Source organism: Falco rusticolus, chromosome 2 (assembly GCF_015220075.1).
Source record: "Falco rusticolus isolate bFalRus1 chromosome 2, bFalRus1.pri, whole genome shotgun sequence".
NCBI classification, from domain to species: domain Eukaryota; kingdom Metazoa; phylum Chordata; class Aves; order Falconiformes; family Falconidae; genus Falco; species Falco rusticolus.
In genome coordinates this window covers 30,127,356-30,139,513 of record NC_051188.1, presented here as the reverse complement: position 1 = coordinate 30,139,513, position 12,158 = coordinate 30,127,356, and positions in this window count along the sequence as shown.

Sequence of the window (12,158 nt, the reverse complement as noted above, 5' to 3'; positions counted from 1 at the left end):
AGCAGACAAGCTGTATGGGATGACTGTCCAGACAGGTTGTTGTACTACAAAGACAACACTACTTGTTTTCCAAGTTCATTTGAAGGTCCAGGTACTGACCTTACCAGAAAAGTTCCCATTCCTCAAATTGGGATAAAACTGAAACCAATAAAGCTGAGCATTGAGTGAGCCAGTGACTGTGAATATTGTTGATGAAGAGATGAATAATAGCAAGAAAAGTGACAAGACACAAAACAAGACAAAAGTGACAACTTCTTAGAGAGGAGAGAAAAATAAATGAACTTGAAGCTCTATTTAACCATCACACCTTAAATGATTGCTGATAGCAGCAGTGTAAATGAAGTGAGACTAGTTTCAGAATGCCTTGTAGTAACAAAATTAGGCTACTTCACCTACAACAGTGAGTTTATTTTCCTTGCTGTAGCAGCCACTTTAAAAACTGAAGTTTGGATTACTTTTTCTTTTCTTTTCTTTTTTTTTTCTTTTTTTTTTTTAAATAAAGTGAAAGAAAATATGAAATATTTCCATTTTTTAAAAAGTCCTGGACTTTTAACCTATGCCATCACTCATGCTCCATGGCTTTGGCAAAATGAGTATTTGGTAGAACTGTTTCAGTTACAACTTGTGATGGGCCAGTGCTGAACGCTTTCTAGTTCCCCTTGTGGGTTAGTTTTTATTCAGCACAAACGTAACTCCATAAACGTAATGTTTTGACTCTGGAAAACTATACCAGTGCAAGTTCCTGTCCTGTAAAGTACCATCCGTACTTTACCTTCACCTTGTGTAACGGCGCACTGTGGGACTATGTGTCTTTTTGAAGCAAAGCACGTGACCATCAGCAAATCGGGGTTCTCAAAGTTCTTCCAGTTTTTATTCTTACTTAGCACTGAACTGAGAAATGCCACCTCCTGTCAGTTGTGTACCTGCAGAGAACAGGACTAGGCTCTTATACAATGCTTTATTTTTATCTGTGGGTTTTTTTTTTTTAAATTGATAGCTGCTTGAATAAGTTTGAGAGCATTTGTGTCGATAACCTGATGGAAATTTGTTGAGTGGCTGACTAAGACCAGTAGGATAACAGTGACTTTTAATTGATGATGATTTGGTATTAAGCTGGTTCTTCAAAGGAAAGCACCTTCCTGGGTTTCTTCATACAGAATGTGGAAGCAGCGGTAGTAGAGCTACAGGTGCTGTAGCTTCAAGCTACAACTAAATGGCAGTAATCACGGAGGAAGGGGTGCAAGTATGTTTGTTTGTAGGTGAATTAATGTAAAAATAGGACGTTTACTAGGAGGTTCTTCAGCTGGCCTAAGTAGCTGCTGTAAGATTATTTATGTTACCATAAAGTGTTGCTGAACCAGGATGGCAATTTTTCTGTGCCCTCTTTGGAGTGGCATGCAGCGTATCCCACAGGCAGTGGAGCAGTTATTTGGAAGAAGGAGTTGTCAGTATTTTCACCATGCTTCCCTCCCGAGGTGCCCATCCTGTCCCGAGGGATGCAGCGGAGAGCAGGCTGTGTGCTGCAGCAGCAGCAGAGCGGTTCGCACCGCCGCACGTCCCCAGAAGGTAGAGGCTGTACAAGTAGAAGTGAATTTGGGTGACGGGAGCCCAGATTAGCTATGAGTCTGAGTGACCTTAAAAGCCTTCTGGTCAAAACCACTTTACGTGTTAAACTGAGTCCTTTCACCCAAATCTTGGCAGGCAAGTCAGCTCTGGTGTCTCACCACACGATTTCTGCTGGATTAGAAGGGTATTGTAGGCGGCTTGGTCATGCTTTTACATGACAGAACCAGGAGCTCTGATTGCTCACATCTAGCTCTATTTTTGATTAAATACGAATGGGATTTTGAAAATTCAGACATTTTTTCTAATGAAGTTGGATCTTGTGATCCCTGACATGATCTACTTCTTCAAGTCCTTGCCAACTTTCTCAAGAGAATTCTTTTTTCCTGGGAAGCTGCAAAATTTGCTGATCTCAGTACTGCTGTATTTGCCTTTTTATTTTTCGTTGGATTCAGCAAAAGCGTACAGCAAACTGTTGCGCTGCCTGAGATGCTAGGAACTGACTGCCGGAGTGCTGTCGCTCACTTACAGCGAGCGGTGAGCTCTCTCAGGCTTTTTAACACACAAGCAGACTGCCAGAACAGGAAGATCACTAGAGGGAAAGGAAACTAAACAGGAAGGTAACACCATCCTTCCGTCCTACATGGGGGGCAGTTCACATGGCAGAAGCAGATCATCTAGAAAGAAATGATGACTTGCTGGATTTGCATAAGGCAGATGATTCAGAAAGACACCACTTAATTTGTCTTACATTTTCTTTCTTAAGTTAATCACTTTTCCCTCCTTTATAGTTGAATTTCATCCTGTATTTCTATACACAAGAGTGTCAAGGGCTTTACCAATGCAATCTTGTGATGCCTGCTGGATATCCCGACGGGATGGAGACACCACACTTCTTCCAACCCCTGTTCTTGCACCGTGTTCTTTTTCCTTTTGTAGTACTTTGTTACTTTTTTGTGCTTTTGAGTAACTTTTTGTCTGCTTCTTCACACGATGGAAAGTTCTCTTATGTCCTTCTTAGCTCTTCTGGTGACAGGTCATTTATTTAACCCCCTAAATTCTTCAGTAACCTGCTGATACCAGGAAGGAGAGAGTCTGATATGAAATACCTTCCTGTTTTTTTGGTATGGATGTCAATATGACAATTCATGAGGGTTTTTTTTTCTTTAGTTCTTTTAGGAAGTGCAGTCACTGCACTCATAGATTCTGCAGTCAGTGCTCATAAGATTATATAGTTGGTTAAGAATAGATGTTTAAATAAAGCTATTGAAATTGGTACTATGTTTAGACTAAAAAAAGACTTATCTCTTAGTGCTGGCCATAGTACTGGGACATTTTCCCCTTTACTAAATAATTCCAAACCATTTCTAACTTCCCTGCGTAATTGAATCGCATGGAAATAGTAGAAGACTCCACACGAAGATGCAGTATATAAGGAACTAATAGCCATAAGGCAAAAGAATGATGCTGGAGTAATTGTATCCTGCCCTGCTTCTACAGGCTTGCAAACAGGGGTAGTAACTTCTGTTCTGATTTTGGAGAAACATTTCACCACACTGGGATGTTCTATTTTGTTTTTACCTATTTTAGTTGGTTTACAGTTTTCCAATGCTCAGGAGTAACTCTTTTAATCTGAGCTAAGCAAGGATGATGTGCTTTTGTCTGTCTCAGGAAGGCAAGTCTAAAGTAAATCCAACACACAATGTGGGCAATACTTTGTTTTGATCCACAGCTGACTTCGCGACCAGAACGCTGCCAAAGCGGATCAGAAGTCCCGCTTGAGATCACAACAAAGTGTTCATAACTTTGAATAATAATAAAAAATTAAAATAATTTGTTTCCAGATTGCTGGAAACTGTTATTGAATATTCATTGGGAAACAAGCTGGGAGCTATCCAAGAGGGGGAGGGAGACTCATTGCCTCTTTACTCCTCCCCTCTGATTTGTGCTGAACCATTGCCAGGCTTTAACTTTACAAGGTTTATTTTTATCGATTTTCAACAATAAATGGTAGGAGTATCTACAATAAAAGATTTACAGTGCATCACAAGGCACTACGACTCCCTACCCAATATTATATTGATCCATTCCCAGATGCTACTGGAACAGCATACAAAAGCCCAAACGAAGCCCAGTGATGGAGAACTTCCTCTCTCGAGTGACAGATGCGTATGACTGTTGTGCCTTCAGAAAACAATAAAAGGGAAGGGAGTGACTCTGCTTCTTTGACCGTATCTTCAACAGCCCAGTTAAATCTGTCAACTCAATGTAATCCACATAAATAAAGAATTTGGGAACCAAGGGAACTGCTAGTGTGTCTGAAGATTCCCATTCTTTGAAGCTGCCTCTCCTGCTGCAGTCAGGCCATAATTAGTCACAGAAGGCCTTGTTGTGACTAGTAAATGGACGTACCAACAATGATTTGAATAGTCTGGAACTGGCTGGAGATATGCCTGGAGCCCTGAATATTCTCAAATGGGTGGGTGGGATGTAAATCACTAGTCATCGTATAAAATACAAATAAATCTGACTTCTATTAAAAAAAAAAAAAAAAAATGTCAGTTTTCTAGACTGTCACGTAGTTTCTGCTGAAATAACCCCCTGAAGTGTGATCCGATGTGTAAATTTTTCCAAGATTCCTTCCTCCAGCTCTACTCCGTTTCCATTCTAATGTAATGGTTCAATAATTGGTGGCTTCTTTCTGGTCAGAAAGATGATGAATGTAGCCCTAAAGGTTGGAAACAGTAAGGCGTTCGAAGTCTGGTGTAGAGAATGAATTTAGCGCTTTGCTTTCTAAGCAAGTTTCTGCTACACCAGCCAGCCCAGTGCTTGCTGAAACTGTGAAGAATTAAACATTGCAACATTGTTCCATCCTGATTCTCTATTGGGAAAAAAAGCAATAGACTGCAAACACCAAGTCTGGGGGTTTTACTAGTACTTTGGAGTCAGGCAGGAACGCTTTTCTTTGAATTTCAAAGGCAGTTTGTAGCTTTCATTGAAGGCCTTCAGAGAAGGCTGGTCTATGGCTTTTGGTCTTGTTCCCCAGTGATAACTAAACTGAGTAATAAAATAATTGCTGACATAGCGTTTTGTTTACGATGGTGTATTCCACGACAAACAGAAGGCATGCTGATCCTTCTGTCCTTTAAACTTTATGTCTTTCTACTATGCCTTCAGCCTGCTCCTCAGCCTGGTCGCTGGTGGAACAGCATAAAAGGCTCCATGATAAGGACAGGCAGAATCCACAGAAGGCAGCAAACTCACTTCTTTCCCATTACAGAGGGGGTTAATGAGTAAAATTTGGCTGGAAAGAGTCCCTGCTTTTGCGGGACCGAAGAGACACAACTATTGAAGGATGGATCGTTAACAGAGCTGTCATAAATTTCAACACCACCAGACAAGGAAAAGCACATCTTACAGGGCTGAATGAATGGGTGGGTGATAGCTGGTGAAGGAACACAGAAAAGGCACAGAATGACTTAGATGGGAGACATAAAAGTTCATGAGACTATAGGGATGTTTCATATATCGATAGTTTGCATACCTGAAGAACAAAATTTCTCTCTCGGAGGTCATTTCTGTGTCTGTGCTATGAAGTGAAACATTGCAGGATCCAGACATAAGATGGGTTAATCATGTCGATACCTCACATCAGGAAACAGAAGCTAAGCTTTTGGTGGCCGAATAGACAAAGTCTGAAGATCAGAACACCAGCACTGCTTTGGCGGCACTGGGGTTACACGCCTAGGTACTTACTGGGCATGTCCTGTTGGTGGCCTTTGCTTCAATTCCAGTTGCAGCATGGTGAACAGTAACCCTATTAGTAAGCTCCTGATTTTCCACAAACTGGAAATGTAACTTCTGGAACAGACTGGTTTACATTATGTTTTCTCCATCTCCAAATTGATCCTTAAGCCACATAATTTTCCTATGGTTGTTCAAAACATTGTCATCTGAAGATGGCTTAGTAAACTGTGGATCCCTGGGACACATTAATGGCTTAATGATTAGTTGGCCATGTCAAGAATGTAAATGAAAAACGGCAACTGCACGGCCCCTGATGTAACTGAGATCCTCCTCCCACCTTTGGTTAGGCTAACCACGTTTTCTGCTGTTATTGAGTAAGTTTTCTTTGACAAGTGTGCTAGTGCAACCCAGAGTTCACTAGTGTTCATACTCAGTCCTGAAATCTCTGTGGATACAAGTGGAAAAGGATGGGCAAAAGATCATCTTTTTGCTAGACTCATCTCTCATTTCAGAGACTGCCTGCAGAACTTGGCTGGAAAATGCACCAGCCGGCACAGGGGCACTGGTGCGGCTGCTCCGCTGGCTGTAGCTTGCCCGTATAAGCTGTGCTGTGCAGTCTCTCATGCTTAGCTATTGAAAGCCTGACCCATGCTCTCACTGCACTTCTGAGGTAAGCTTTGAGGCTGAACAGAAAAGCTGAACATCACGTGGTCACACAAGGCTAGTGGGACATCTGCCTGCTATGGCTGTGATCATCTATGCTCTGCAGAGGGATCTATACTGACTTCTTGTCTATCCCCAGCACTAAGATACAGCCATGAGAGAAGGATCTAACGACAGCGCTCAGGGGATCACACACGGAGTGCTCAGGGTATGAATGTGTGGGTTTCTGTTCTTCTGAAACAAGCGGCAATAAGCACACAGGTCTTCTGCTGGAGGCAACGACTACAAAGACCACACAGCTCCCTCCGGCTGAGGAGATAACACTGTGGAAATAACTGTCCTGAAGGCTCGGAGCAGGGCATTTCAACCTGGTAATGAAAACCCGCTGGCTGAAAACATCACCCGTATCTGATCTTTCAGATGGATGTATTCCATCTCGGACATCATCTTGGATCATCTCGGACAGCCAAAGCAAGCACTGTACTGGAACTGAGTCACTACCACCTTTCCCCTTCTCTTTTTAAAAGATAAAGTGGGGCCTCTTTTCCATAGGTAAAGGAGTATATTCTCTGCCACATTGATGAAAGAAGCAGGTGAACTGCTACACACAAAGAAGTTGGGTTTTTTTCCCCCTTAGGTCTTGTGCTGCTTTGCTGGAGCACGTGTAGGTCTGTCTGTTGGAAAGCCTGTGCTTGGGAACTTGTGTTTACTCTCTTGGGGACCTAGGAATACTGTGCACAACCTTGTCTACTTCAGAAAATGCACGAAGAAGCTGCCTTTATAAAGACGTCTCTGCAAACATAGCTATTGCCTTAAATGGTCTCAGCTGCACTATATCTAAATTCCTCCCTAGATGTCCATGGCAATTTTTATAATTCTAAATTAGTATTTGCAATATTAATTAATAATACCCCACTTGGGACCCTCATTTCCAGCTCTTTCTGCCACAGAGATAAAATTACATCTTCCTTTTGCACTAAGTGACAATTTTTGCTGTTACTGGGGGCAGTTTGCTTTCCAGAGAAGGCTGTCTCAAGACAATTTTCTGGTCTGATGGCATTTAGTAACAGGTTTGGTATTTAGTAAACCCATCCTGCCATTGGATCTTTGAAGGTTTTGTACTCACTGGATGCAAGTATTGAGTCAGGAGCTGCCTTCTGGTGAGAAACAGAGCATGAAACGTGGTCATGGATGCCACTATGATAACTGGTGACACAGCAAGAACAGGCTTTCCTTGAAGGCTGAAGTTGAGGGTCTGGGTGGCACCTCAAGGGCCCTTGGCATTCAAGAAACATTAATGAGAATACAGAGATGCTGAAAAATACAGGAAGTTCCCATCTCTATAAGCTACCCTGGTGTGAACCACACCTGACCTCCCTACCTAGTGTTGGATGCTCAGCTAAAGAGAACCTTACAGAAGAACCTTTCAGTCCTCTTCTGGTTCTGACCAACCACAAGAATATTTTCTATGTAACTAGCTCTACAGGATTCTGGACACTTTCAGAAAATGACCTCTCAGTACCAGTAGAGAATGGTTGAATCAATACTGAAGGCTGGACATCCATGGAGGCTTGTAAGGGGTGATTCTGAACCTGATTTGACAGTAGGATGCTGGATTGCTCTGTCTGTTTGCAGCTGAAGGATCCAAAGCTAATTTATCTTGTCAAAATTAATTTTGCTGTCATTGTTCCTGATAATTTCTCCTCTAGCATCATGGCTGCTGAGGCATCCAAGAACTGCAGACCAGGTACCATGAAATATTCAAGGTAATTTCAACTCTGCATCATTGGACAGCCTGGCGTTCCCGGTTTGAGCTATGCTTAACTTCAGAAGAATTTATGTGGGAGAAAATCTGGATGCTTTGCAAATGTTCTGTCCCTTGTCACCCTCTAATCAAGGTTTAGCCATGTTAGAAGACTTTCTGGCCCTAGGCTGTCAGCAGTGGGAGTGGCAAAAGAGTTCTGGTCCTTCTCAGTGTTCCTGCTCAGGCAAGCTGGAACCAGAGGCCAGGTGTCTGTATCACTTGTGACATCTTGAGACAAGATGTTTTGATTGCTCAGTCTTCCGAGAAGATTCATGCGATGCTCATCAGGCCAAGTAAAATGCATCCTGTGTGGATAGTCTTTCATGACACTACCACATCACACAGTGTCTGAATCCTAGGGAGGTCATGCTCATTCATGGGGTACGCACCGATATGGAATTCTTCCTAGGCTAAAGTACTTTCTCCGACAAAAAAATAACAAAAATGCTATTATTTCTAAAACTAAACCCCATCTGAACCACTATATAAGTGTTGATAAAGGTATAAATTAGCAAATAACGAAAGACTACCTGGTGGATCATTGACTAATGAAAAGCTCTATCTGTAGCCACCTGTAGTGTGAAGGATGAGGGGATGGCAGGATTAACACTGCTTTTGCACAAAGACACGCAGTTACGGCTTTCACAGGTGATGCTGAACAACTTCCCCCATAGCGGAGTATCAGCTGTACCAGCGTCCACATGCAGCGCCTGTGTGCCAGTGCATGAACACACACATGGAGAATAATTCCAAGTATTCTTAAAGATACTAGAATCCAGGAGGTATTTTGGTTTTATCTATATACCACCAAGAGGAGGATGGAAGAAACTGGCATAAAGCAGCTCAATATAAATTATTTGGTTTTAATACAGAGGGTGACAGAGAAATTCCTATCGCAAGGACATGCTTTATGGGGAATCAGTTTTCCAAGCCTAGACATCTCAAAAGAGCCTGCTGGCAGCCTGAGAAACTCAAACACTACAAATCACCAGGACCAGGTGCTATTTTTACAAGAACTTTGAAATAAATTTGAAAAAATAAAGAGATACAGTTAAGAAATTGTCAATTACCATTAGAAATATCCACTGTCCTGGACGACTGCTCACAGCTAGAGAAAAAGGTAGTTTTAGAGGAGACTGAGATAGCATAAGGTAGGGCCTTTCTCAGGGTACTTTATGTCTGAATAAGCATAAAATAACGGTATCACAATATCACAGGTCTGCAAGCAACCTGCATGTTCTAAGTTATTCTAAGTTACTAGACAAGAACCATGAGGAAGTGCTACAGTTTAATCCTAATTTGCAAATGGAGTAAGTAACCACTCCTAAGAAAAGGAAAAGGTGGTAATTTTTCTGATCGGGGTAAGTTATTTGAATCTTCTTCAACCCAGAATAGGCTCTTATCAATGCCACTAATTTGCGAGGGAGACTGTAAACCTTCCTGTCAAAAAACCCCCCAAAAAACCTCAGAGTGCCTCTTTAAGCATAGAAAAAAAAAATAGCTTGAGGGTAGACTGAAGGAAAAGGTGAATCCCCTTGCTGGTTGCCGAACAGCCATAAAGTTCTTTAACGCTGCTAGTTGCTCCCTGCTTTCCCTCTTCAGCAGTTTTAGAGAAAGTTGGGGCACAAAGCAGTTTAAAGCCACCTTTACTGGTGCTCTCTACAGCAATAAACCCCAGAACTTTGGCATAATAGAGGCCTGTGATGCAATTCACAAATATTCAGTTATCTCAGTGTTCATCTACTAGAAACACAAAGTATTCCTTTAGTGAGCTTTAATGGGCGCTTACATTTATTGTATGCGCATTTTACTGTTACTTCAGGAAACATCTCAGGAAAATATGGAACTTGCAAGGAACAGCACAGTTAGTCCAATAAAAGCAAATTCCACTACCCTTTGAAATCCTACCTGCAGCTTGCTTTCATCTGCTAATGGCAAGAGTTATCACTGCCAACAATCTTTGAACAAAACCGTTTTGTGACTTCTTTTTTCCACATACCCTTGATTTAACAAGAAAGATGGGGAACATCTGTGGGCAACTTCCACTGGGCACTTTTTCAGAAGCAGAAGATGTGAACCGAATCCCTTCGAGCTTCTGTTTTCTGTTTTGTGGAAAAGTCCCCTCACCTTGAGGCTGCTTCAGCCAGTTTCTTAAACTCTTCTGATGGATTTCAGCAAGTCATCACATTTTTTAAGCAGCTCTTTGGCCTGTCCCCGTCTCTGCCATTCCCTCCTATTCAATCACAGCATGTATCCTTACCCTCTGTTGTTTTTGCCAACTGTTCTAAGATATCTGATTACAGTCAGTTTTTTTATGTGTACCAAAGGAAGGGGGGGGGAAGGCAGAGTCCTTAAGCACTTTGGCTGTCTCGGCATCATGCTGCTCTTCTGTTCTGTGTTGTGGTAGAAGATTAATTTTAACATCCGTTTCTCTACTACTGTTACAGCTATGGATTTTCCACCACAAATTCCTCAAATGAAGATAAGCCTTTACTACCTAGGCCATACCTGAGGCAGAAAGAGATCACTTCTGTATTGTTTATTTCAGAGCAGAAGACCCTGTGCCTCTACGACAGGACAGTCCTTCCAGGGAACTTTCCTTGGGTCACCCATTTCCACCACAAACAGTGCCTTTTAATCACGGACACATGACAGATTCTAGACAATAACTGCTTGCATACATTCATACAATACCTGGAACATTCCATCACCACACTAATATACAATGACTGCAAGGCAGATTTTAGGTTCCCTTTAAAACACTTTAAAAAAAATCAAAACAACAAAATACTTCGTAAGTGTCCTTCAATTTTCCAATATTTTAGACGACTGGTTTGAAGAACAAGAATTTTGGGTTCTTAACACATGGGTTGTTAACTCAAACATAAACTGGAAGTAAGCAACTAGCTGCTTTGGTAGCAACTTAGATCACATACCAAAGAACAGATTAAAGCAAAGCAAACATGAATAAAAAAAATCCCCAAGCCTCTTGGTAAAACTGTACCTTGCTAAATAGTAGCAGCTCTCATAGATGTGCCTGCAAGAATCCCAGTCATTAAATAAGCCTGGAGCCTCTATCTGGGCTAGTTCACTGCTATCTTACAAATTTTGTTTTAAAGACTATTACCTGCATTCTTGATAGAAATTCATCGAAATACTTTGCACTAGCCAGGCTGTAAATGTGGTATTAAAGTTTAGATCACGGGGACAAAGTACTGTTTTACATTTTTGCTGCAGCTCTTCAAAAATAAGCTTCTACAAAGACATTAAGAAACAGTGCAGATACTCCAAGCTTTAACATTTATTTGATACACAAGAGGGATAAAACTTGATAGAAAGATAATTTTTATAAGTGCACACAATTTCCCCCCGTTTTCTCTATTTGTGATATGGGAATGAAAACAAAAGTAGCTTGTTGTGTGCAATAAATTACTGAATTCAAGCAGAATTCATTTCAGGAACCTCCACACCACCACAACCAACAGGGGGCTGTCTGGCTACACGATGCTAGCGAACCTGCAGTGAAATCCTTTTTCTGACTGTACAACCTACCAGCCACACACACTTCCTAAAACTGGTTGTCACACAGGTCATTTAACAGATTTCACACCTGCAAAACAGTAGAGCTCTTTCTCATCTTTGTCCGATACTATTGGAGAGCTCTTATTTTGCGTCTTAAGTTTTGTTATATATAAACAGATAATATACTTTACATATTTATTGGTATGTCTGAAAATAACAGATACTGCTTATAGGAAAAAGAGGAAGATTTTCATGTTGCCTTGATGACGGGAAAGGTTTGTCACAGCTGTTTCCATATGCTAAGAAGCTATACCTGTATGTGAATTTTTGTGTCAGTGTCATATGTAGATACCAATCTTCTGTAGAAGGGAAGAGGTAGACCAAGATGTTGTTTAGCCCCTTTGATACCGATTTGAACAGCAGCTAGACAAAGCCTGTCTGCAGGACCATCAAGAAAAGAAAAATAAGGCCCTAAATATTCCCTACATTGGTTTCAGCAATGGAAATTAATACTGGACTGCCATTCTCAAGAGCAGAAGGAACTTTTCCTTGGTGCCAGTACTGTTGCTCACACAGCAAGCACATTCAGCTGGCTGAGTCTACCGAAAACTAACCCCAAGTCAATCAGTGAAATCACGGTGGAAATATCAGAGCTGGGCTAATACTGAAGGAAAGAGGAAGACTCTGTCAGTCCTAAACTCCTCTGGCTTGAGAATCACACAGGACTGTAGAACCATAGTCGTGTATTATTCTTGACTATTCTAGCTGGTGCAATAATGTAACCCCTCAAGCTTCTCTTTTGCCTTTATTTCAACAAAATATTAAGAAAAGCATATACATTTGAGACTTTGTATTCTTT